Genomic DNA, 26362 nt, shown 5'->3' on the forward strand with positions numbered 1-26362 from the left:
CCCCCCGCACGGCCGGCCGCTCTCCCCGCTCTCCCGGGCGGCGGCGGGCGCGAGCGGCGGCAGGTGCGGCGGCTCGCCGGCTGCCTGTCCCGGAGCCCCGCGCATCTCCCTGCCCGCGGCGCCCGCTCCGCGCCGGCCCGCAAGTCCGGGAGATTGCGGCAGCCGTCCTCCCTCGGGGGGGTTTCCTGGGAACCCGAGTGCAGCAGAAACGACTAGGGTAGCGCAGAAGCTACTCTCAAAACCTGTAGGGATCGATAGGGCTCATCCCGGAAAACCAATGGCTTTTAATACAGTGCTGTCGAGTGAATCCTGGAGTTCAAAATAGAGATCTAGGTACACACTTCTTTCCTTTTCCTTTTCTCTTTTTTTTGGGTCTCTCTCAGTGTGTGTCCCTTTTGACGCCAGTGTCCTCTGGAAGGTCAAAAATAAATATGACCCGAACCTAATAGTTCTTCTCTGCACATTTCTGTACAAAGGAGGGCGCTTTATTTCATTAAAAAAAGATCCGTAATTGCACGTACAGGTTGGGTTTCCTAGTGTTTTACAAGCTCCCTAGCAAATTGGCGCCTCAGTAATTTATTTTTCTCTCCCAGAGCTGGGCACAGAGCTTGGGTTTACACCAAGCACAGCCCTGAGCAGTTGAGGTCTTGAGCGAGACATTGGGATCCCCTGATGGCTGCTTGTCATCAAGACCTTGCCAGCACTGAGGTCTTCATTTGTGTCTCCAGCGAAAGGACATTCATATTGTAGCTTAAACATTGTACTTGAAAATGAACACCGGCTCGCTGAGCCCCATGGTTTGTTATCAGCTGAACTGTGTTCTCTTTCATGTGGCAGTATTTTCCGTCTCTGGGATTCTGGGTGTTCAGTGTTTTCCTCTTTTACTGGAAGTCAGATTTGCCGCGTTGCTCAAAAGGACAGTGAATTTCCCTCTTCAGACCCTGGCTCAGGCTGCTCCCCAGTTCCCACCGACCTCGAGGAATTGAGCAGGAGGGGCCACTGATCCCTTTGCCAATCCCCAGGCCCAGAGGCTCTGTGGCTGCCTCCAGTCCCTCCCTCCACACATGCACACTGTCAATGCAGTAAGAGGATTGTATTTCTTTTAATATCTACCCAAGCTCATCCTGCACTAACGTGATCCTTCTCCTGCCCCTCCTTCAGCAGCTGAGTTAGCAAGGCTTCCTGCCCTCTTCCAGTTCCTGCTTGCTTGTCCAGAAAGTAGCTAGGATCCTCCGGCATCCCAGCCAGGTTTTGTCATCATTTTTCCATAGTTCATTTTACCCACTTGTAGGTATTCCTCCCCCTCTCCACTTCCTGGTAATTACTTGAATCTTTGGTCTGAAGCTTTTTATTGAATCCACTTTCCATCTGTGAAGGAATTTAATGATATAGTCTGCCATTTCACATTAAATTATTTCTTAATCTAGGTCACCAGCTGTTAATATGCCAGAAATAAAAGAAAACGTAATCTGTCTTACAGAGTATTCAAGCTCTTATGAATTGTTGAAAACTCACTTTGTCATTACTAAGGTCAGGTGTGTGTTACCATTGCGGTTGAGGATGGTGGTTACTTTTCCCTGGGAGTGGAGGTCTAAGGGAGGCTTGCATAGGGCTTCAAGTATCCTGTTTTCTTCCCTGGGGAAAGTAGCTGATGAAGAGTGCCTGCTGCACCAAGTTTAGGGGGTTAAGACACCAAAAAGCTGAGCATATGGGTTCTACCGGTGGGTACCTTCTGCCCCTTTCCTGAGCCTAGGCAGCACAAGGAAAAGGGCATGTGGGAATTCAGCTGAGGTAGCCCAGCCAAGCCCAAACAGAAGCTACTGGAGAGTGGAAAACACAGTAAATTGCTGTTGCAGGCATTAGACATCTCCGCCAGTGATTCCTTCCTCTTATATCTTTGGACTGTTCCTCTTCTCTGATGCACGGGTGCTCCATCGCAGTATTTGTATGCCACATGTGTTCTTGAGACCTTGGCTCATTTTTACAACCAAATTTTCTCAAAAGAGAGTCTACTCCTGTGACTTTCTTGTCCTCTGCACTACATCTAACAGCTGCATGCATTTTAACTCCAAATGCATGACTGAAGCTACTCTCAGGGGGAGTCTTATGGTTTTTTTAATGAATTTAAAATACATTTTGTTCTTATTGAAGGTCTGTGAAGGTTCAGTGGAGAAAGAGGGAACAATATATAAACGAGAAAAAAACCTAGTAACAAATTAGGACAATCGTAATTCTACTACCCAGAAATTTCACTATCATTTGATGGGTAGTCTAGTGGATCTTTTCCCATATGTACATGTATATATTTATACAACAAAACAGGCTTATACCTTTAGGTTTTTGACCTGTTGATTTCATAATAATCATGTTACATGATTATTAATAATCATGAACATTCTTGAGTATGTACACATTTAGCATCGACATTTTAAATGACTGAACAATATTGAAATGCATGGATTTTAATGAATCTATTTTTTGGACATTCAGTTTCCAATGTTTCTGTATATAAGTACAAATCCGTTGGGAAAACTTGTAGGGAAAATGGTTGCTCATAGTAGGGATAATGTTTGCATACACCCTAAAGTATTTCCTTAGATAAATTCCTAGAAGTATTATGTCAAAGATATGCTTATTTTTATTATAGCTAGATTGCCTTTCAGAATGGTTGTATCCATTAACATTCTCAACAGGGGTACATGAGACACTTGCCAACACTGGATAATAAAATTTAAAATGGTCTTTAGCTATGTCACTGGAAAAAATTTAGTTCCTATGTATTTCATTTGTTTGATTATTAAAAACCAAACATTTTTATATTCCTATTTTTATTTGTGAATTGTGTGTTTATATTTTTGCCCATTTTGTGTAGCATCTCCACCCTGTTCTGTGTAAGGTTACAAATATGGTTTCTTCCTTTTCTATTTACTTTTTCATTTTTTGATGATTTTTTTTCTGCCATAGAGAAGGTTTATGTTTATATTATGTTTATGTTTTATGTATATCTGCTTAAATCTATCAGTTGGTTTTGTATGGCTTCTCTCTTGGGTGTTGAAATAATCAGGGCCCTTCCACTTGTAAATATCAGAAAATTCAATTCAAACTGGTTTAAGGAAAAAGGGGAATATAATTACTAAAATTAAAAATATGGCTCTTGCACATATAATTGTAAATGAGATTTTAACATATATATTTGTATTAAACTATAAATGTTCTTATACCTATGTGTGTATATAAATCTATGTATATGTGTATTATATATATTCACTCATTTGATTCTATGAGGTAGGTACTATTACTATCTCATTTTAAAGATGAAGAAAGGGTAAAGTGACATGCCCAAGGTCACACAGTTAGCAGGTAGCAAGGGTGAAGTTTGAACCCAAGGCAGTCCAGTGTTTTCCCATTATGTGATACTAGCTCTTATAATTAATGAAAAAGGCTGGGGTGGACAAACCTCAGACCGATTGGAACCTGGGGTTCAACCACAGACATTCGGGCTCACATGCTTTCGTCTCTGCTGTTCATTCTGTCAGCCTCATTCTTGGGGAAGGTTTTCTCTCCTGATGGCAAGATGGCTGTCAGCAGCTCTAGACAAGAGCATGTTTTTCCTTCAACATTTACAGAGAACTCAGTATAATTCTCATTGGCCTAAACTGGGCCTTGTTCTTCTCTCTGGGAGGGAAAAAAACCCTCTGGCCAAGGACCAGGACCATGGGTTGGATTGGGCCTCAGTCACAAACTACTACTGAAGCTGGGATGGAGAAGTTCCCCCTGGACCAAATGGGTTGCTGGTGGAGAAGGAAGGAAAATCAGAGTAGAGAAAGGGAAATGAATGCAGCACTGACAAAATAAAAAGTATCCACCTGGGTGGCTCAGTCAGTTAAGCGTCTGACTTGAGCTCAGGTCACGATCTCAGGGTGGTGGGATTGAGCCCCACTGCTGGCTCTGTGCTCAGCGGGGAGTCTGCTTGTCCCCCTCTCCTCTCCCTTTGCCGCTCGAACCCCACCCCTGCTCTCTCAAATAAGTAGATAAAATCTTAAAACCAAGTATCCACTGAGGCATACTTAAAAGGCCTGGTCTGTCCCATGTTTATATAAATAATCAATTTAATATTTGTTTAAAAATTTCCTACCAAATTAATATATGCAGTTTAAAAAATCAAATATAATAAAATAATGTAATGTAAAGGGCTTCTTATGAAAAGTAGCAGACCCCCGTCCCCTTCCCTCAACTTCCAGTCTTGTTTCCTCAGAGGTAGCTATTACTAACCACAACATCTCTGTAAAATATGCTTATATACTTCTTTTTTTTCATATTTTGAAAGAATCCTTTTATTTTCAATTATTTATATCCTGTCATTTTCTCCAATTTCTTTTGGTGAACATTATTTACATTTATTTCTTTTTCTTTTTTTATATTAAAAAACTAGAGAATTGGTTGCTTTTTCATTAATTACTCTGTACAGGCACTTTTTTTTTTCTTATCCCTCTCTGTTTTCCTGAATTGTTTCCATTCTTCCATCCTCGTTTCTGCTCCCTTAATTTGTATTGACCGCTCTGATCCACTAAAGATGTCTCGCCCCATTTGTCATTGTTTGCTCACACCTTCTTTATTCCTTTACTATCATTTTAGTTGGGTTTTGGGAGGAGATGGAAATAAACACAGTCTATCTCTAAGCTTTTTTACTAAATATTTAATCCGTCTGAGATTTATATTTTTGTCCATATTCTGTGAAATCTAGTGGCCTTTATTTGGTCTTAACCATCCTTGATTTCTGTGCAATATTTAAATTGGTGGAGAACTTGAAACATTTTTAAACATTTAAATGTTTTTTTTAACATGACTCTTGTGAGCAAAGGAACTTTTGGTATGTTATAATATGAATCTCTTTAAACATGTTTTTGTTTCTTTGCTTGTGTTTCATTTTAATAAGGGAATTACACTATTTAAATTTTTTTTTTTTTTTACAGATTTTTAAATTTATTTTAGAGACAGAGAGTGTATGTGTGGTGGGGGTGGGGGAGCTCAGAGGGAGAAGGAGAGAGAATCTTAAACAGACTCTGCACTGAGCACAGAGCTGGACTGGGGGCTTGATCTCATGACCCTGAGATCGTGACCTGAGCCAAAACCAAGAGTCGGCCGTTTAACGGACTGTGCCATCCAGGCACACCTATGGTATTTAAATTCTAATGAAGTGTCCAGTTTGATATTCTTTGTGTCAGTTTATCTGCCCCAAGTGAAAATTATATAAGTCTTAGATGCAATTTTTTTCATGTATTATATCTTCCCAACTAAATTGAATATGCTTGAGGACAAGGACCTGATGTCTTGTGAATTGTACGTATTTGGTGATGATGTATTGATTTAACTTTCTATGTTCTTGCTTGTTTATATCGTATTCCTGCAAAGCATCCTTCCACGTTATTCTTTCTCTGTCTCGTGAAATTATCATAAGCGATTCACTGTGTATCACTGTCATTTTCTCTTGTCATTTTGTAAAGGTAGTACATCAAATAAATTATTCTTACAGGTTCTGTACATAGTAAGAACTGCAACAATATTAGGTTGAACTGAGCTAACTTGTCATTTTTATAAGTCAAACAGTCAAATATTGGTAGAGTCATGTGGTTCATACCAATATTGATTGTGTGATAGAGCGAGAAAAACAATGTCATTTCTTCCCATATACCAAATTATGTGACGCTTGTAGGTCTTTAAAAAAATTATTGCCTTGCTGATGCCTGCAGTTAGGTTTATGCTCAAAGAGAAACATGTGGATGGTGTTTCTGGGTGCATGTGCTTGTGTGCATGTGTGTATTTATGTTATGTATGTTATATGTAAATAGAATAGGAGAAGTAAGACCTTACTCTGTCCAGGAGAGTCTTTCCATGGGACCCAGGGCCCTGTCCATAGAAGAGTAGCTTTTATGACCACATTTACATCTGAAGACACTTTGGAGACAGAGTCCCCGAGGCAATTCAGGGTTTCCTCTTTCAAGGTCATCTGAAGATTTTTAAGATTTTATTTATTTATTTGAGGAAGAGAGAGAGGGGGAACAAGCAGGGGGGAAAGACAGAGGCAGAGGGAGAAGCAGACTCCCCACTGAGCAGAGAGCCCGACGTGGGACTTGATTCCAGGCCCCTGAGATCATGACCTGAGCCAAAGGCAGACACTTAAACGACTGAGCCACCCAGGCGTCCCCGAAGACTTTCTTGTTGCCTGCTTCTACATTGTACAAGCTTATGCCTTCCCTTTTACTAAGATCATTTTCTCTGGGTGTATTAAAAACTGCCAAATTAAAAGTGACACGAGGATATTCTTGACAGATTAAGGCTCCCTTCTTTCATTTTTTTAAAAACACACTCAGATGTCCAGGAATCAATACGGTAGGGAATCAAAACTACAGGAACTCAGATTTTAACACTAGTGAAATTAGCATTCTCCTTTAGAGGATAGCGTATTATATGTGTGGTGTATATATGTATGAGATTCATAAGTCATACTTCAGAAGTCAACTTTGTGGACCAATACAACTTAGAATATCTGAAATACTTATAGAAATAATACGGCCCACTTGGAGTATAAAATGAGGTTCCATTCTTTGAATATTTAAATGAATTGATTTCAGCATCCCATCCAGTGTGTGGTAAGAATCTCTTACTCCCCCTTGGGGTTCCTGTCTTAGGAGAAGTTCAGCAACCCTATGGGGAGTTCCCTCTCTCTAAAGGAATCAGTGGTTTTTCCTCTGGGCTTGTGGAAAATGGTCCGAAAATGGTGTCTAGCATTCAGATGTCATTCTTGTCCCTCGGGTGGGCACTGTTGTGATCAAGGAACACATTACCCTCACTATTGGTTCCCATAGTAATGGCAGGGACAGGAAGCCTTTCTCTCTAGGTTATCCTCAACTATGGTTACTCTGTGCTGCAGATGCCTGAGCTCCAGATGTATGAGGTCTTTATCCATGGGTTTATCATTTCCAAATACACCTGCAAATATACACACATAGCTCCCCTGTTCCAAGATTTCCCATGATGCCCGAATTCCTAAGTTAGGAAAGATTTGATATCATCAAGCACTGATGATCCATTCCATCCCACTCTATTCCATTTCTAAGAAAATGCTTGTGGGAGCATACCAAATTGATCTCAAGACTAGAGTTTGGAAATACTACCCTAGAGGATCTCCACCATCTTTTCCTATATGTTGACTTTCTTTAGGGTCACTTCAGTCCATTCAGGAACGGGTGGATGTGAGTGTGTACGTGTGTGTGTGTATCTATGATTAAGTTTCAAACTGTCTTGGCTTTTTTTTTTTTTTTTTAAGATTTTACTTCTGAGTGATCTCTACAGCCAACATGGGGCTTGAATTCACAATCCCAAGATCAGGAGTCGCATGCTCCACCGACTGCGCCAGTCAGGCGCCCCTATTGTTCTGGCTTTTTAAAGCCTGAGAATTTTCACCTTACTGTTCAAACATAATTTTAATTTTTTTTTTAGCCATATCTAGGGGGCCATCCGAATAGAACTTCAGAGGAAATAAGGGCCTGTGGGCTCTTTGAAGGGAATAACACATGTAAAGATTTCGTGTGTTGCAGATACAGTTTTCCAGATAACCTTGATAATGGCTAAGATTTACAAAATGAAAGTACCATCATCACAGAGTTCAAAAATTTACCCATGAAAGAATATAATAACACTATATACACAGCATTATGCAAAATTTAACTGATAATAATTACAATTTCTTGAGAACATATCCATGGGCCAATTTATTTATGTTTACTCTTATGTTAATCCCCATACATTACATCATTAGTTTTAGATGAAGTGTTCCATGATTCATTGTTTGTGCATAACACCCAGTGCTCCATGCAGAACGTGTCCTCTTTAATACCCATCACCAGGCTAACCCATCCTCCCCACCCCCCCCAGAACCCTGTTTGTTTTTCAGAGTCCATCGTCTCTCATGGTTCGTCTACCCCTCTGATTTCCCCCGCTTCATTCTTCCCTTCCCGCTACCTTCTTCTTCTTTTTTTTTTTCTTAACATATATTGCATTATTTGTTTCAGAGGTACAGATCTGAGATTCAACAGTCTTGCACAATTCACAGCGCTTACCAGAGCACATACCCTCCCCAGTGTCTATCACCCAGTCACCCCATCCCTCCCACCCCACCCCCCACTCCAGCAACCCTCAGTTTGTTTCCTGCAATTAAGAATTCCTCATATCAGTGAGATCATATGATACATGTCTTTCTCTGTTTGACTTATTTCACTCAACATAATACCCTCTAGTTCCATCCACGTCGTTGCAAATGGCAAGATCTCATTCCTTTTGATGGCTGCATAATATTCCATTGTATATATATACCACATCTTCTTTATCCATTCATCTGTCGATGGACATCTTGGCTCTTTCCACAGTTTGGCTATTGTGGACATTGCTGCTATAAACATCGGGGTGCACGTACCCCTTCGGATCCCTACTTTCGTATCTTTGGGGTAAATACCCAGTAGTGCAATTGCTGGATCATAGGGTAGCTCTATTTTCAACTTTTTGAGGAATCTCCATACAGTTTTCCAGAGTGGCTGCACCAGCTTGCATTCCCACCAACAGTGTAGGAGGGTTCCCCTTTCTCCGCATCCCCGCCAACATCTGTCATTTCCTGACTTGTTAATTTTAGCCATTCTGACTGGTGTGAGGTGGTATCTCATTGAGGTTTTGATTTGGATTTCCCTGATGCCGAGCGATATTGAGCACTTTTTCATGTGTCTGTTGGCCATTTGGATGTCTTCTTTGGAAAAATGTCTGTTCATGTCTTCTGCCCATTTCTTGATTGGATTCTTTGTTCTTTGGGTGTTGAGTTTGGTGAGTTCTTTATAGATTTTGGATACTAGCCCTTTATCTGATATGTCATTTGCAAATATCTTCTCCCATTCTGTCGGTTGTCTTTTGGTTTTGTTGACTGTTTCCTTTGCTTTGCAAAAGCATTTTATCTTGATGAAGTCCCAATAGTTCATTTTTGCCCTTGCTTCCCTTGCCTTTGGCGATGTTTCTAGGAAGAAGTTGCTTCGGCTGAGGTCAAAGAGGTTGCTGCCTGTGTTCTCCTTTAGGATTTTGATGGACTCCTGTCTCACATTGAGGTCTTTCAACCATTTGGAGTCTATTTTTGTGTGTGATGTAAGGAAATGGTCCAGTTTCATTCTTCTGCATGTGGTTATCCAATTTTCCCAACACCATTTGTTGAAGAGACTGTCTTTGTTCCATTGGACATTCTTTCCTGCTTTGTCGAAGATGAGTTGACCATAGAGTTGAGGGTCCATTTCTGGGCTCTCTGTTCTGTTCCATTGATCTATGTGTCTGTTTTTGTGCCAGTACCATGCTGTCTTGATGATGACAGCTTTGTAATAGAGCTGGAAGTCCGGAATTGTGATGCCGCCGGCTTTGCTTTTCTTTTTCAACATTCCTCTGGCTATTCGGGGTCTTTTCTGGTTCCATACAAATTTTAGGATGATTTGTTCCATTTCTTTGAAAAAAGTGGATGGTATTTTGATGGGGATTGCATTGAATGTGTAGATTGCTCTAGGTAGCATTGACATCTTCACAATATTTGTTCTTCCAATCCATGAGCATGGAACGTTTTTCCATTTCTTTGTGTCTTCCTCCATTTCTTTCATGAGTATTTTATAGTTTTCTGAGTAAAGATCCTTTGTCTCTTTGGTTAGATTTATTCCTAGGTATCTGATGGTTTTGGGTGCAATTGTAAATGGGATCGACTCCTTAATTTCTCTTTCTTCTGTCTTGTTGTTGGTGTATAGGAATGCCACTGACTTCTGTGCATTGATTTTATATCCTGCCACTTTACTGACTTCCTGTATGAGTTCTAGCAGTTTGGGGGTGGAGTCTTTTGGGTTTTCCACATAAAGTATCATATCATCTGCAAAGAGTGAGAGTTTGACTTCTTCTTTGCCGATTCGGATGCCTTTGATTTCTTTTTGTTGTCTGATTGCTGTGGCTAGGACTTCCAGTACTATGTTGAATAGCAGTGGTGATAGTGGACATCCCTGCCGCGTTCCTGACCTTAGGGGGAAAGCTCTTTTCTTTGATATATAGGTTATTTAGGAGTGCGTTGTTTTATTTCCACATTTTTTAATTTTCTAAATTTCCCTTGTTATAAGTTACTAATTTCATTCAGTCATAGTTGGATAACATACTGTATGTGATTCAGTTCTTTTAAATTTGTTGAGGGTGGGATTTGGGTGAAGATGATCAAAAGGTACAAACTTCCAGTTATAAGGTAAAGAAGTTATGGAATGTAATGTACTGTTTGGTGATGATAGTTACAATACTGTATTTTATATTTGAAAGCTGCCAAGAAGGTAGATCTTAAAAGTTCTCATCACAAGAAAAAATTTGTAACTATGTGAGATGATGATGTTAACTAAACTTGGGATAATCATTTTGCACTATATGCATCTATCAAAATATTAGGTTATACACCTTAAGTTTATGCAACATTACATACTTAATTGTATCTCAGTAAAATTAGAAAAAATAAATTTATTGAGGCTTGTTTTTTCGTCTAACTTATCATCTATCCTGAAGGATGTTCCATGTCCACTTGAGAAGAATTGTAGTCTACTGTTGTTGAATGAAGTATTCTATAGATGTGTGTTTGGACTCCTCAGTTTATAGTGGTGTTCAAATCTTATATTTTCTTACTGGTTTTCTGTCTAGTTGTTCTATCCAGTATTGAAAATAAGGTACTGGTTTCTTCAACTATTAATTTTGAATTCTGTGTTCTTCTCTTCAATTCTATCAGTTTTGCTTCATTTATTTTGGTATACTTTTTTTTTTAAGATTTTTATTTATTTATTGAGAGAGATAGTGATAGAGAGAGAGCATGAGAGGGGGAGAGTCAGAGGGAGAGGCAGACTCCCCGCTGAGCAGGGAGCCCGATGCAGGACTCGATCCCGGGACTCCAGGATCATGACCTGAGCCGAAGGCAGTCGCCCAACCAACTGAGCCACCCAGGTGCCCCTATTTTGGTATACTTTCATTAGGTGCATAAATATTTCTATTTGTTATATCTTCTTCATGAATTGACCTTCTTGTCACTATAAATTGTTGTTCTTTGTATTTAATAACAATATTTTTCTTAAAGTCTGTTTTCTGATATTATAGACACTCCAGCTCTTTTCTGGTTACTGTTTGCATGGTATATCTTTTCCATTCTTGTACTTTCAACCTATTTATTTCTTTGGATCTAAATTGTGTCTCTTGCAGACAGTATGTAGTTTGTTATTTTTTATCCATTCTGCCAATCTCTGCCTTTTAATTTTGGTGTTTAATTCATTACATTTAATGTATTTACTGATAAAGTAGGAGTTAGGTCAACTATATTTCAATAATGATGATGATGGGCGCCTGGGTGGCTCAGTTGGTTAAGCGACTGCTTTCGGCTCAGGTCATGATCCTGGAGTCCCTGGATCGAGTCCCGCATCGGGCTCCCTGCTCTGCAGGGAGCCTGCTTCTCCCTCTGACCCTCCTCCCTCTCATGTGCTCTCTCTCATTCTCTCTGTCTCAAATAAATAAATAAAATCTTTAAAAAAAAATGATGATGATGATGATATCAGTATGCTAAAAAGAAAAAGATTAGCCCAGGTACTATGATTGTTCCAACATGAAAGTGTGGCACATACCCACAACTCCAGGTTCCTTTTTACACATGTTTAAAATAATTATTTTGATCTAGTATTTAAATTTTTTAAAATTAATTCAGTCTTCAAGTCATTGTAGCCTACCTTTTTCCAGTTGTCCATCCCACAGCAGCTAGAGGTCTGTATGTAGAGGTGGCCCAGGTAAATGAAGAGGGAATCTTTATTGGAGGTGACCAGGAAAAAGTCTACACTGATCTCCAGAGGACATTAGAGGAGACCCTGTCAGCATGTGTATAGAGCAACTTCTTTGGGGTAACATAGTAACTCTGCTGACTCTCCTGTCATCACTAAAGACCCTGCTTCCTCAAGTTGAAACAGAAAGACTATTTGTATGTAAGTATGTGTGGGGGTGTGTGTGTGCATGTGTGGTTTTTTAGGAAACTTTTAGAATAAGGTATGGAATGCATGTATTAAGTTGCAAAAATCTTAGATGTATGGCTTGGTAAAATTTTACGTATATATGTAAAATAAAATGTGTGTTGCTGCCACACAGGTGAAGTGAAGAGCATTTCTAGAACCCAGTGGCTCCTTCATGCTTCTTCTAAGTTAATACTTCCTCTTTTCTCACTTCCTCTTATTAGGGAGCCACTATTCTGATTCTACTCCTGTAGGTTAGTTTCACCTGGTCTTTATTTATATATATATATATATATATATATATATATATATATATGCATATACATATACAATATATATATATTTAATATTTTATTAATTTCTCTTGGGTTAATACCTAGGAGTAGAATTACTGGTTCCTCAGGGTAGGTGTCATTTAGCTTTAAGAGATACTACCAAATAGTTTTTCAAAGTAGTATACCAAATTTGCACCCCCATCAGCAGTCGTGAGAGATTGAAAAGTCTGTATCTTCAAATGATAAGTTTGGCGTTGCCAACAGAGTTGTGTTTGTTCAGAGCTATATCTGCATAGGACTCGTACTGCTTAAGGCAAAAATGGTTTTAAGATTTTACACATAATTTCTCTTTCTACAGTTGCATCATTAGTGTATTGAGATACCACCTTATACCAGTTAGAATGGCAAAAATGGACAGGGAGAGAAACAACAAATGTTGGAGAGGTTGTGGAGAAAGAGGGTTCCTCTTACACTGTTGGTGGGAATGCAAGTTGGTACAGCCACTTTGGAAAACAGTGTGGAGGTGCCTCAAAAATTTAAAAATAGAGCTACCCTATGACCCACCAATTGCACTCCTGGGTATTTACCCCAAAGACACAGATGTAGTGAAAAGAAGGGCCATATGCACCCCAATGTTCATAGCAGCAATGTCCGCAATAGCCAAACTGTGGAAAGAGCCGAGATGCCCTTCAACAGATGAATGGGTAAAGAAGATGTGGACCATATATACAATGGAATATCACTCAGCCATCAGAAAGGATGAATACCCAACTTTTACATCAACATGGATGGGACTGGAGGAGATTATGCTAAGTGAAATAGGTCAAGCAGAGAAAGCCAATTATATGGTTTCACTTATTTGTGGAACATAAGGAATAGCATGGAGGACACTAGGAGAAGGAAGGGAAAAATGAGGGGGGTGGGAATTGGAGGGAGAGATGAACCATGAGAGACTATGGACTCTAAAACAGGGTTTTAGAGGGGAGGGAGGGGTATTGGTTAGCCCCATGGTGGGTATTAAGGAGGGCACGTACTGCATCGAGCACTGGGTGTTATACGAAAACAATGGATCGTGGATCACCACATCAAAAACCAATGATGTATTGTATGGTGACTAACATAACATAATAAAATTTTAAAAAAAATTTACACATAGTCATAGGAACATTTCTCTCTCAAGAACCTGTCAATATTTAAGTTAGGTGGTGGTGGAGTGGTCACCAGTTATAACTCAGAGTACAATTCACATGCACAGAAGAAGTGTACAGATTGTATCTGTGTAGTTAGGGTGTGGGGCCAGAGATGGTGGTGCAAATAGTGTGCAAGGTTCTGTGGTGTGCTCTGCTCTGCCTCCTGTCCTCCAGGAGCAGTGTCTCTGGCCCACAAGTGGCTTTCTCTGCGGGTGTATGTGGTTCAATAACTTACGATCTGCATGTCTGGGCTCAAGGAAGGCCCAGTGGCATACTCCAACGGCCTCATCTTGCTTTCTCTTGGTGGTGTACGTTCCTCTGCCATCTGGCTGGACTGACTTTGGGCTCCGATCCCCAGCCACGTGGTCACTGCCCCAGTAACTGGCCTCTCTTCCAATCTGGCAAGTTTCCTGGCTGCACTTCCAAGGAACTCTGTGTTCACCACATGAGTATCAAGGGCCTCTTGGGGAATTTAAACTTCAGGGTCTCTTTCACCTGGTTGAATAGTGTCGCCGCAGAGTGGTGTTGCTGCGCCCACAGTTGGTGAGAAGGGCAGGCTGAGAAGTGATCTTTATAGAGTGTCCATGGGGTGTCAGGGCCAAAGCTCTTCTTTGCCCTTGACGTTATCCTTGCTCCAAAGGGAGGAGAGGGGAAAATTGGGATGCACTTTTCTCCCATCCCTTATTCTCCTCTCTGTGGAGGGGATGGCTTTTCTCTTCCTTCTCTTCTACCTTCCTGCCGCAGAGCTTACCCTGCTGTCATGGTGAAGGAGGCATTTTATTCCACTGTGGGGCAGGGACTCTCAGAGCCAGGCTTTGTTTGCCTCTTTAGCATTTGATCTACTAAAAAGAAATGAAGGATTATGGAAAATTTTCACTCAAAGCATCCTATGTCTTGTGCTCATCTGGTTTGCATTAAGAATTGGGGGCTTTCATGTTCATAAAGAGAAATTATAGTAGAGGCATATATCAGGGGCTGAGGAGAGAGGGGAGCTTACTATTTAATGGGTGTAGAGTTTCTGTTTGGGATGGTGAAAAGTTCTGGAAATGGGTAGTGGTGATGGTTACACTGTGAATGCTCTTGATGCCACTGACTTGTATGCTTAAGAAATGGTTAAAATGGTAAATTTTATGTTATGTACTATTTATTAGAATAAAAACCACTAAACAAGCAAAAAAAAAAAGAACTGGGTGCTTTCTGTTAGGCAGGGTTATGAACAATTTGCATATATTAATTTAACCTCATAGTGAGCCTATGTAGTATGTGTTATTACTATCCCTAGTTTACAGATGTGGAGCCTGGAACCCAGAAAGGAACAGGTGAGGTGGTTTGCTTGAGATTACTTAACCAGTTCAGTATGGGTGTGGGACATGATCTTGGATGTTTGGTTCCAGAGAGCTCACATTTTCTGGAATGACCGAAAACTTTGCAGAGCAACGTTCTTTTCATCAGTTCGGGGAGGTTCTTCTGCAGTGTGGAGTTGAGAAAATATCAGGTCTCATGTAGTGGCCAAGGGTGGGGGAGAAGTTTTATGTGGTCTGGTACCTGAAAGGGTTTCATTCCTTTATGAGTCATTCATTGCTTTATGCATCATCATATTTAAACCCTGGGACCTCTCAGTTACCTTCTTTTTTTTTTAAGATTTTATTTATTTGAGAGAGAGAGAGAGTGAGCACGAACAGGGGGGAAGGGCAGAGGGAGAGAGAGAAGCAGGCTCCCCGCTGAGCAGGGAGCCTGACCACATGAGGCTCCGTCCCAGGACCCTCGGATCCTGACCTGAGCCGAAAGCAGACACTTACCCACTTAAGCGACTGAGCCACGCAGGCGCCCCCCAGTTACCTTCTTTTTAACTTTTGGATTTTGTATACTGTATTTTCATTTATTTGTTTGTTTGTTTGTTTGTTTGTTTGACAGAGACAGGAGAGAGGGAACACAAGTAGTGGGAGTGGGAGAGGGAGAAGCAGGCTTCCCGCCAAGCAGGGAGCCCGATGTAGGGCTGGATCCCAGGACCCCGGGATCATGACCTGAGCCGAAGGCAGCCGCTTAACTGATTGAGCCACCCAGGCGCCCCTGTATACTATATTTTCTTAAACTGGGGAAAACTTATGTGACAACCATCTGGTTTTGGTTAGATGGTAGTTTTATCTGAGTAGCTCAAACCACTCAGAATGCGATGTTCAGAATCTTGTGGCACTTGAAGGAGGCACTGGTAACTTGGGGTCCTTGTGCCTCGAAAGATGGGTTTGGAAAAATCATAAAGAATTTTTGAATATGTGAATTCATTTCATTTCCTACAAGATGGATGCCCTACACAGTCTTCGCAGCTCACCTTGGAGTGGGGCACCAGGAGGAGTAGGAGAAAGAAATGCCACCAATCCTGGCCTCACAGATGGGTCAGAGAGCAGAGCAGGGATGCCCGTGCTCCCAGACTGACAAAGGGCAGATTTTTCCTGAGCCATCAGTGAACTTGTGGATGTACCTATATCTGCTTCATAGGAACTTGTGTATGCTGGGAATGTGAGTTCCTCTGAATTCCAGTTCGCTTGAAAAACTCCATTTACATCTTTCCAGAGCCTTCCAACTCAGTAAGTTGTTTTTTTAAAGATTTATTTATTTATTTGAGAGAGAGAGTGAGCGAGAGAGAGAGAGAGAGAGAGAGGGGCAGGCTCCCCGCTGAGCAGGGAGCCCCTCCAGGGCTCGATCCCAGGACCCTGAGATCATGACCTGAGCGGAAGGCAAATGCTTAACCACTGAGCCACCCAGGCGCCCCGCCAATCAGTAAGTTTTATCTGATCCATCCTAGAAACCCTGTTAGCACTGTGTACCACCAGCTCCTATTCTTTCTGTGTGTGACAGAAATGGCAGGTAGGACCTAGTATCATTTCTTCCCTTCTCCTTTGGTAACAGAACCCTAATTTTCGCTGCACATGTGACTATCCAGCTAAAGATAGCATTTCCCCACCTCATTTGCAGCTAGCTGTGGCCATGTGAGTTGCCTCTGCCCAGTGGGGGGTGGGCAGAAGGCACAGATGTAAAACCTCTAGGTCTTGATTTGTGCTCCTCCCTCCCCCCCCCCCCCCCCCCCCCGCTCCCTTTCCGCCCTGCTGTCTGGGATATGGATGGAATGGTGGGAGGAGGGGTTGAGACCTGAGACCAGTCAGTGATCATCATGCCATCTCATATGCTGAGCCTGAGTGTGGCAGGAAAATGAGAGTGGAGGAGCCAGGGTCCACCCCACTGAGAAATCGCCACAACAGCCTGGGTTACTCACTCATTGGACAGGTGCATGACAGAGCAAGGGAAATCTATCTCTACAGAAGCTGCTATGCTTTTTGGCTTTTATTCCTGCAGCTAAACCTCTGTCTTAAGGTTTTGTTTGAACCCTTTGAAATTGCTTTTTTTTGTGTGTGTGTGAATCAGAAAGTGTCGAATATCATCAGTTTCCTGCAGTTCAACTTAAGAATACACATTCATTTAATCATTTTTTTCCCATTGAGTTTTGTGCCTATTGTCTAAGGAGGCATATTGTGAAAGGAGAGATTGTTTTATGGAAGGTGCAAGGATGACTCAGGCAAGGTAGAGAAATACTATCCGTTCAGAATTAGGGATGATGAGCAGGTGCTTGATTACTTAGAAATTATCCAGATTCTATCTGTTGAGAAGATTGATCTCTTTCATTAAGTCCTCCCTGGAGTCATCACAAAGTATTTTTATTCTAATCAGTCGGAAGGCAGCCACCTCAGTGGCCAAGTATATCAATGGATGGCTTTGAGGTTTGACCTCTGGGTGGTATTTTCATATGAATTGTGATGCTAAAGGTCCATCTGTTTTGGGTCCAATGCTGGTGGTAGTCGCTGAAGATGCCATCAAGGGACTATTTGGAGGTAGCCATGTTACCTTAGGAGGGGTGTTTTTGGTAAAAGAGAAGCTAGAAATACAGAAAGATTTGCTAAGATTTGGAAGCAGTTCAGGATGGTGGAAAGAGCGTTTGGAATTAGTCAGGTGTGGGTTCGAATCCCTACCTTCTCACTTCCCAGCTCTGCGGTCTTGAGGCATGTCTCTCTGAACCTCTGTTTCCACTTCTGTAAAATGCAAATAATGATGCAGATTTTTCAGACTGCAGTTAGAATCTGACTTAATATTTTAAATATTGGCAAAGTATGTGGTATTTCCATAGAATATAAATGGTAGCTATTTTTAACTTCTTAGGATTTTAGTGTCTTTCTCAAGGTATCAAATTAGTGCTGTATTTACATATTTTCAATCTTCCTTTAGAATAGATGGCAAAAAGAGGATCTAAGTATATACTCCACACACTATTTGGGCCAACTGGGGAAGTGCCTTGCTTCAATGGAGAGAACCTGGCACATAACACATAGTTCCTTTGGTAGCACGCAGGTGTGCTAAAGAGGTGCCCCAGAGCCACGGGTGAGGATAGACCATTTGACATCTGTCTTCCTTTGGGTACCTCACAGGCGGTGTGTGACCCTCATCCTTAGCTGTAGGGAAACATAGCCATGGAATCTTTTGAAAACCCTGATTCCTGTTCCTGCAGAGAACCACCTTTAGGTAAGACCAAGGTAGAAAGGCATTTTCTCTCTTTATTTCCCCTTAAAAGCTCTCTCTATATGGACGCCGTGAGGCCCTTTGAGAAAACTGTTCAGATTATAGGGAAGAAACTTGATCCTGTGGGTGAGACATAAAAGAAATCCACCTTGTCTTCTCTTCAAGCTCTGAACCCTCTTTGAAATGCTAGTGGAGTTTTCATGGTGGTGATGGGGGAAAACCAAACCAGTCTTACTAGTGTCCTCACTGAACCTAGACTCCGAGCTTGAGAGTTGGAAGGGAAGTGAGTGATCAGATCCGTGTCCTCAGACCTGTGTCATTTGCTTAGCCAACTGCTGACAGTGTGTACTCGGACCCTGTTTGGGATCTGTTACATTTGTAGTACACAGGTTCATCTCTTTTCCTGTGACTTGACTATTTCCTCAGTAGAATCAAGGGTTTAATAATTAATTCTTACTACTGACATTGATGAAATAAGGAATTAATTAAGCCCTTTGTTCCAGCCCCGTGTATAATATATTTGATACACCTGTGGACAAAACGTGCTAATCTAAGGAGACACAGTTAGGTGAGGCTACCTGTGGCCAGTGGCTAGAATACACCTGTGGAGTTGCTTTTGTCCTGGGCTTCTGCAAATGACAGTCGTGGAGTTCCTGCACAGGCAGACTATAGAAGTTGAAAGAATCCTTCCTGTGTTGGCTATGCCTTCTACAGTGTAGACCGGAGGTTTAGGAATCAGAGCGATACACAAGGATTCATCAAATAATCATCATTTTGTGGAACAAAAATGATCCCAGGGCCTAGATAAGAGACGTTTACCTCCTTTTAAAAAACTTTTTTATTGTGATAAGAACACAATATGAGATCTGCCCTCTTGATATATTTTAAGTATACAAGGAAGTACTGTTAACACAGGTACAGTGTTTTACAGTGGCTTTCTAGAACCTGTTCATTGTGCTTAGTGGAAACTTCATGCCCCTTGTTTGCAACTCCTTATTCCCCCTCTCCCCCCAGCCCTTGGTGACCACCATTCTCCTCTTTCATTCTATGGATTTGACTATGTTAGATATCTCTCAGGAGTAGACTCATGAAGTAGTTGTCCTTTTGTGACTGGCTCGCTTCCCTCTGCATAATGTCCTCAAGGTCCATCCATGTTGTACTATATGTCCGAATTCCTTTTTTTAAATTTTTTTTTATTTTAGAGAGCCAGAGAGAGAGAGTGAGCAGGGGAGGGACAGAGAATCAAGCAGACTCCACAATGAGCATGGGAACCTGACGCAGGGCTTGATCCCCTGACCCTGAGATCACGTACGACCTGAGCTGAAACCAAGAGTCAGGCCCTTAACCGACTGTGCTACCCAGGTGCCCTGAATTTCCTTCTTTTCTAAGATTGCCCAGTATTCCACTGTATGTATAGACCGCATTTTCTTTATCCATTTATCTATTGATGGACACTGAGGCTGCTTCCACCTCTTGACTATTCTGAATAATGCTGCAGGGAACGAGGAAATGTAGATATCTCTTGAAGATGCTGATTTCAGTTCTTTTGGATACATACCTGGAAGTGGGATTGCTGGATCATTGAACCTGATATTTGACCTGATGTCTGGGTGCTGCTCACCTTGCTTCTGTTTTTCTTCCTTTCTGTTCTCTCATTCGGCTGCTCTTGTAATACTCCTTGGCTCTTTTCTATATGAGCTCATAAGATGAAAATAAATAATATTTTTGTTTCTATATTACTGAATGTTTTATATTCTTTTAAAAAAAATTTATAAAGCTGGTAAAGACGGACAGATCTGTGTTTAAAATGTGGTTCTCCCCAGGGTGCCTGGGCGACTCAGTCGGTTAAGCATCTGACTCTTGATTTCTACTCAGGTCATGATCTCATGGTCCTGAGATCGAGCCCCACATGGGGCTTCCTGCTCATGGGGAGTCTGCTTCTCCCTCTCCCCTCTGCTCCTCCCCCTAAACTTTCTCTCTCTCTCTCAAATAAATAAATAAAATCTAAAAAAAAAAAATAAAATGTGATTCTTTTAACTGCTTGTCATTTGGCTAGAGAGAAGTCATTTAACCTCCATAAATTTCACTTCCATCATTTGTAAAATTTATAAAACACTTAAGGGACTATTAAGCAGATTAGTAGATAAGGCATGTTAAACATTTAGCACAGTGCCTGGGCTAGAGTAAATTCTCCATATGTGGTGGGTACTATTTTTTTAAACCATGTAAGCTGAGCATTTTACATTCTTCATAGAATAAAATCTCAGCTAAGTTGGCTGTTTACTTGCATGGGCCCTTTTATGGATTTTAATTTTCTGTAAATCACTGGATTTCTTTTATATTCTTTCATATTTTATATTAACCCCCTTTCACTCTGGTTTTTTAACAGTAAATTTTTAGAAAGTGATTCTGGAAGGGATGAATTTAATGATTATCTTTTGAGAGTTTTCAATCTGATCTGTGACTAAGTTTCCTTTTTAAGAAAGGGTGACTTTATAGTTACAAGTGTATTACATGTTAATTGCTGAATATCCATTAATTAACCTACAATCCATTAACTAGGGATAACCACTCTTGTAAATGCATTTATACTGTAAGCCACCTGACCCCAATTTTGTTAAAAAAGAGAAAGAAAGCTTTTATTTTTTTTTAAAGATTTTATTTATTTGACACAGAGAGACACAGCGAGAGAGGGAACACAAGCAGGGGGAGTGGGAGCCGGAGAAGCAGGCTTCCCGCGGAGCAGGGAGCCCGACTCGGGGCTTGATCCCAGGACCCCGGGATCATGACCTGAGCTGAAGGCAGACGCTTAACGACTGAGCCACCCAGGCGCCCCGAGAAAGAAGGCTTTTAAATTGAGATTATAGAGACCACAGCTTTAGCTCCATCTTTTTTTGCTTATACCATATTCTTGGTTCAGTACACTTGAAGAATGCAGTGTTCATGGTTGTAATGAGGATGGACCAATGTTTGAGCCAGATTCCTCACCAACTGCCCTCCTGGAATCCTAGGGATGGCCCCAGGCAGTAGTGTGCCTGATGCTTTTGGCGAAGTGTCTAGAGGTGTTGTGAGCCAGTGGCCGCTGCAGCCGAGTGTAGGCAGGAGGATTTCTGGGTCTCACTAAGCATCAGAAGAAAGTCTAACAGATGTCTCTCAAGTTGGCTTTGAGGGGCTTTATTGGCACAGAGTCAGGCAGAAGTAAAAGAAAACCTCCACTGAAGAAGAGAACCCTTGTTCGTCCAAAGATGACTGTCCCCTTGCCCTTGTGGGTGCTGCCCGTATATTCTGGTTTGTGTTGATACTGTTAACCAGCCCTGAAAAGAGTTCCTACTGAAGGGTCCAGCCTGAAAACAGAGACTGGTTTTGGCAGCCTGACTCTCTTAGTCCAGGAATTTGATGGTTTGCCTCTTTGCCTTATCTTATCTTCCAAGGGAGTGGGATTGGTGCCAAGAGCCCATGAGTCTTTTACCAAAACTTTACTTCTGCTGAAAATAATGCTCTTTGATTCATGATGACTTATTATTGACTACATAAAGCACAGGTAATACAGTAACAGAAAGAGAATAGTTCATCTAAGCTGCCCATTGTGTTGCTCAGAAAACACGTATCTTCTTTGTCACCTGTTCTTCTGTAGGAGCGTTTCTAATTTGGCTTGCCCAGGGGAAAATGGACCTTGCATGATTTTGATTCCCAATGCAGACTGGGCATGTGGGTTAAAGTAATTAGCTGCCGAGGCATTTTTATCATGCATAAGAGAGAGGCAAACAGAATACTTTAATGCCTGGGTGACAGCATCTAGCGACTAGACCCTTCTGCCTTGATTTCTTTCTTTCTTTTTTTTTTTTTGTTAAGATTTTATTTATTTGACAGAGAGAGATACAGCGACAGAGGGAACACAAGCAGGGGGAGTGGGAGAGGGAGAAGCAGGCTTCCCGCGGAGCAGGGAGCCCGATGCGGGGCTCGATCCCAGGACCCCAGGATCACGACCTGAGCCGAAGGCAGACGCTTAACGACTGAGCCACCCATGCGCCCCCGCCTTGATTTATTTCTATATGAGACCTCAGTTCTGTTTCTGTGGTTTGATGGCAGTATTGATACTTGGTGTCAGTAGGGACAGTTAGCGGCATCATATATTGGGGGATTGGGGAGATCTGTTTCAGAGATAAAATGATCAGCCCTTCTTCCTGTAAGTCTTGAGGCTTTTTGGTGTGCTGTTGAGGATCATAGCTATTTCTCCAGACCTGAAAGACCTCAACAGGGATCAAAGTGATCCATTACGAGGGTGGGGAGCTATCTAGGGAAGGGGAGATGGGAGGAGGGGGCAAGAGAGGCAATTTATCTAACTTAATATTCACAGCAGTACTGGCAGATAGAAAGCTTTAGCCTTATTTTTACAGGTGAGGACCCTGAGGTGCAGAGAAATGAAGTGTGAGGATAATCAGAATAGCGGTCAGTGGCCGTGGGGCCACATCTAGGAAAGCTGGCCCACGATTCACGCTCAGACGCCCACAGCCCGGCACGCCAGCAAAGCTCGCATCTTATACAAGCAGATACCCACAGAAACTCTGACCACAGGGATTTTATGAATAGCCACAGAAAATGGCTGATTTATATGAGCCTTTTCAGCCTTTTCAGCCTTTTCAGCAAATCAAAGAAAGTTCCATCCTTTTAGTAATTTTCATCATGCTTTATAAATGGAGTTTTTAATAGACTTAATGTTTGTAATGTCAGGAATTAGTCCCACCAAGGCCTGGATATTATTTTCTATTTTCAGTACCTTCATTAGTATATGCAATTAAAATAAAATCTATTACCAGGAAAATGGTGCAAAGTTGCTGGTGTTCCTCCTTGTAGCATCGAGACCCCCTACAGTTTCATTTCATCGTGTAGTCATGGGAATAGATGACTTAGCAGACATTAGACCATTCTCCAGTAATAGAAACAAACTCTCCCAGTTTCTGTCCCCTCCCTTCCTCACCCGTCTGTACCTCTTGCTTCACTTGAGACCCTGATGGCTTCTGGAAGGACCTTTTCACACTCTTGCTTTTGACCAGAGGCTCTTCGATGTTAGCTTGAAACATTGCATGCAAACATTCTGCTTTCAAAAATTGGACATGCGTTGTTAATACATAACCTAATGCACATTTAATTATTTTAGCATTTTGGGTGTCCTGCTTTGGACATTTAGTTACATGGGAGTTTGTAATTTAAAAAATGAGGTGACTTTTAAGTGCTGGTTAAATTCTTTGGTATTGGGGATAGCTTCTATACTTACTTGGGAACTTCAGAAATTAGTAGTGAAATTGAGAAAGGTTCAGTTGGTAGAATTTAGGACATTTCTCTGAATGTATCATTTCTGTCACTGTCCCATCAACAAATACTTTCTGAGCCTCTTTGGACACCTTGTAGCACAGTTGTTGTCATGAGGATCCATCCCATTTTGAAGAGTCAGGGCAGTGCAGTGATTAAAAGAATTTAAAAGTATGGGGTTTCCCAAATGAATCAAAAACCGTTGTCCAAACTAAAATTTGGACATGAATATTTATAGCAGCATTATTCATATTAGCTTAGCTAAAGGTGGAAACAGTCCAAATATCCATCCCATAATGAATAAATAAAACATGGTATATCTATCCAGTGGAATATTACTGTCTTAAAAAGGGTTATTATTCTGACACAGGCTACAGCCTGAATGAACCTAGAAAACATTATGCTAAGTGAAAGAAGCCAGACAAAAACAATGACTCCATTTATATGAAATATCAAAGATAGGCACGTCCATATAGACAGAAGGCACATTAGTGGCTGCCAGGGGCTGGGGAGGAAGGAATGTGGTCTCCCTGCTTAAAGGGTACAGGATTTTCCTTTTGGGGTGCTGAAAATGTTCTGAAACCAGATAGTGGTGATGGTTACACACAGTATGAATGTACTAAACGCCACCATTGTTCATTTCAAAATGGTTAAAATGGTGAATTTTATGTGAATCTCACCACAATTAAGGAAAAAAAGCAACAAAACAAAACCCAAAAGCGTTGGCGGGGTGGGGGTGGGGAGGGGCGGGGAGCAGGTGTTTGAGTCCTGGCTCTTGAGTTAGGGAATCTCTCTTGAGTTTCTGTTTCTTCGTTGGTAACAGTAGTGATTTCTACCTTACCCAGTTGTGGGGATTACATGTAATACTGTGTATTCAAAACCGTGAGAAGCCTAAGGTGATGGCTTTCCTTTTTTAGTGAGTTTAGGCTTCAAACACTCAGCATAGCACTGTAAGTCCTAAAGGAATATTGGGTCAAACATCTAAGATGAAAAGAAATACTAAGCACATTCTTCCTTTAGGTTTTCCTGGAGAACCCAGTGTGACCTCCAAAGATGCCTTAGGAGGTTACTAGAAGTCTTTGCTAAAGTCTCTCAAGAGGTTGCAGAGGTGGTGTATATCAAGCAATACACGGCAGAGCGTTCTGGAGATGCTTTTCACGTCATCCGTCTTCCACCGGCCCATTTATAATGGCGCTGTGCCCCTCCCCAGACACACCCTTCTCTTCCTCTTGCTTTAGCTCCCGACACCTGAGTTTCAGTCCGTGCTCCTCCACTGTCTCCTCCCTTTCCCCTCTTGCTTCCTTTTCTTACCTTCTTTGATGTAGCTCCCGAACTTCCTACGGTGTATCTATTCGCCCTCTGTCCAGGCCTTTTCAGTTCTGCAGAAGTACCTACTCCCCTGTTCAGCACCCCAAGGCTCTGGACTTCAAAGAAGAAAGGCTAATGGTTTTATCCTTGTTGCAGGAAATTTGTATTTATGTGATAAATAGGTTTCATTAATCATCACTAGGCTTAGAATGAGTCACATGTGAATCCTTTGTCATTTTTTTCTGAAGGATGGAGAGGTGCTACTTAATAAAAATGATAATCTATTTTGATTAATGACCTTGTGCCTCCAAATAGGAAAAAACCATTAGAAAAAAAATGAAAAGAAAATGCTATTCTTTTTTTTTTTTTTAAAGATTTTATTTATTTATTCATGAGAGACAGAGAGAGAGACAGAGGCAGAGGGAGAAGCAGGCTCCCCGCGGAGCAGGGAGCCCGATGCGGGACTCGATCCCAGGACCCCGGGATCATGACCTGAGCCGAAGGCAGATGCTTAACCGACTGAGCCACCCAGGCATCCCAGAAAATGCTATTCTTAGAATGGGAAGAATGAGAAGAAAAGAGAGAAAAGAGAAAAACTTTGAATTGGGCTCCTATTTGCTTCAGCTGACAGTTCTCACGAGGCTGCCAGATGGATGAGGGGGGAATGTAGTTGATGTGTGGTGGAAATTGTATTACGGGCAGGATTCTTGCTCATAATAATAAGTGCTGGGTCTTTGGATGAGAATCTCATTCAGATTTCAGAAAACTTATAGGGCAGTTCTTGAGGAAACTGAGGTTCCCAGAGGCTCAACACATGAGTGCAATGTGGCTGAGCCTGGATTCCAACCCAGGCCATGGGACTCAGATTCCATGCTCTCACCCTCTCTGTGCTGGAGCTCAGGTAGAGGTGTGTATCCTCATTCCTGGTGTCTCCTTTCTCCATCCCAGACTCCCAGGTGCTTCCCAGCACACAGACCTAACCCCATTCTCAGACATGGTGAGCATGCAGAAGGAGCAGAGTTTTGGGTCTGGGGAGCTAGAAGGTTTATTACTCTCTCCTTCCCTCCTGTGGTTTGCATTTGTCTTAGATTCTACTGTCATCTGAGGCTGTGCTTGGAGCCTGTAGGAGGATGGGGACATTTTTGGCGGACCACCTGGCAAGGTGTCTAGCAGTGGTCTTATGACGTGTTTCTTAAGGACCCTTAGGCTTCTGTGTGTGGTCCTCCCACTTGTCCCCCACTTTTGTCTCTCAAGCCTTTGGTGGATAAAATTTGGCTGTGTGCCTGATGTGTAATTATTCTTTGTCTTCTAGATCTGTTTACTGTAATTTTTTTCTGCGTGTGCTTTGTTGGGGACAGTGCAAATATCTCTTATTTAGAAAGATTTTAGTGCACAGGTGAATCAGGGCCAACATTGGAAGGTTCATTTACCACCTATGGTCTTCATAAATGACCACATCGGCCTATTCCAGACAGGTGCAGTTGCCCTTATTTGCCTCATTTTGAAGCTTTCTGGAAATTTCCTCAACATCTTACGCAGCACAGAATATAATTCTCACATTGGGCTAATTCTTTCTGTCATATTCTCTTTATGGTCTGTCCTGTGTCCACTGACTGTCATATTCTCTAAATGC

At 41.7% G+C, this 26362-nt stretch overlaps 1 protein-coding gene across 2 annotated transcripts in view; it reads left to right on the forward strand.

The window, feature by feature from the left end:
• Positions 1-26362, forward strand: part of AMPH (amphiphysin) — a 299854-nt gene that overhangs the window by 742 nt on the left and 272750 nt on the right. The window lies entirely within an intron of this gene.

This window comes from Neomonachus schauinslandi, chromosome 12 (assembly GCF_002201575.2).
Source record: "Neomonachus schauinslandi chromosome 12, ASM220157v2, whole genome shotgun sequence".
NCBI lineage: Eukaryota > Metazoa > Chordata > Mammalia > Carnivora > Phocidae > Neomonachus > Neomonachus schauinslandi.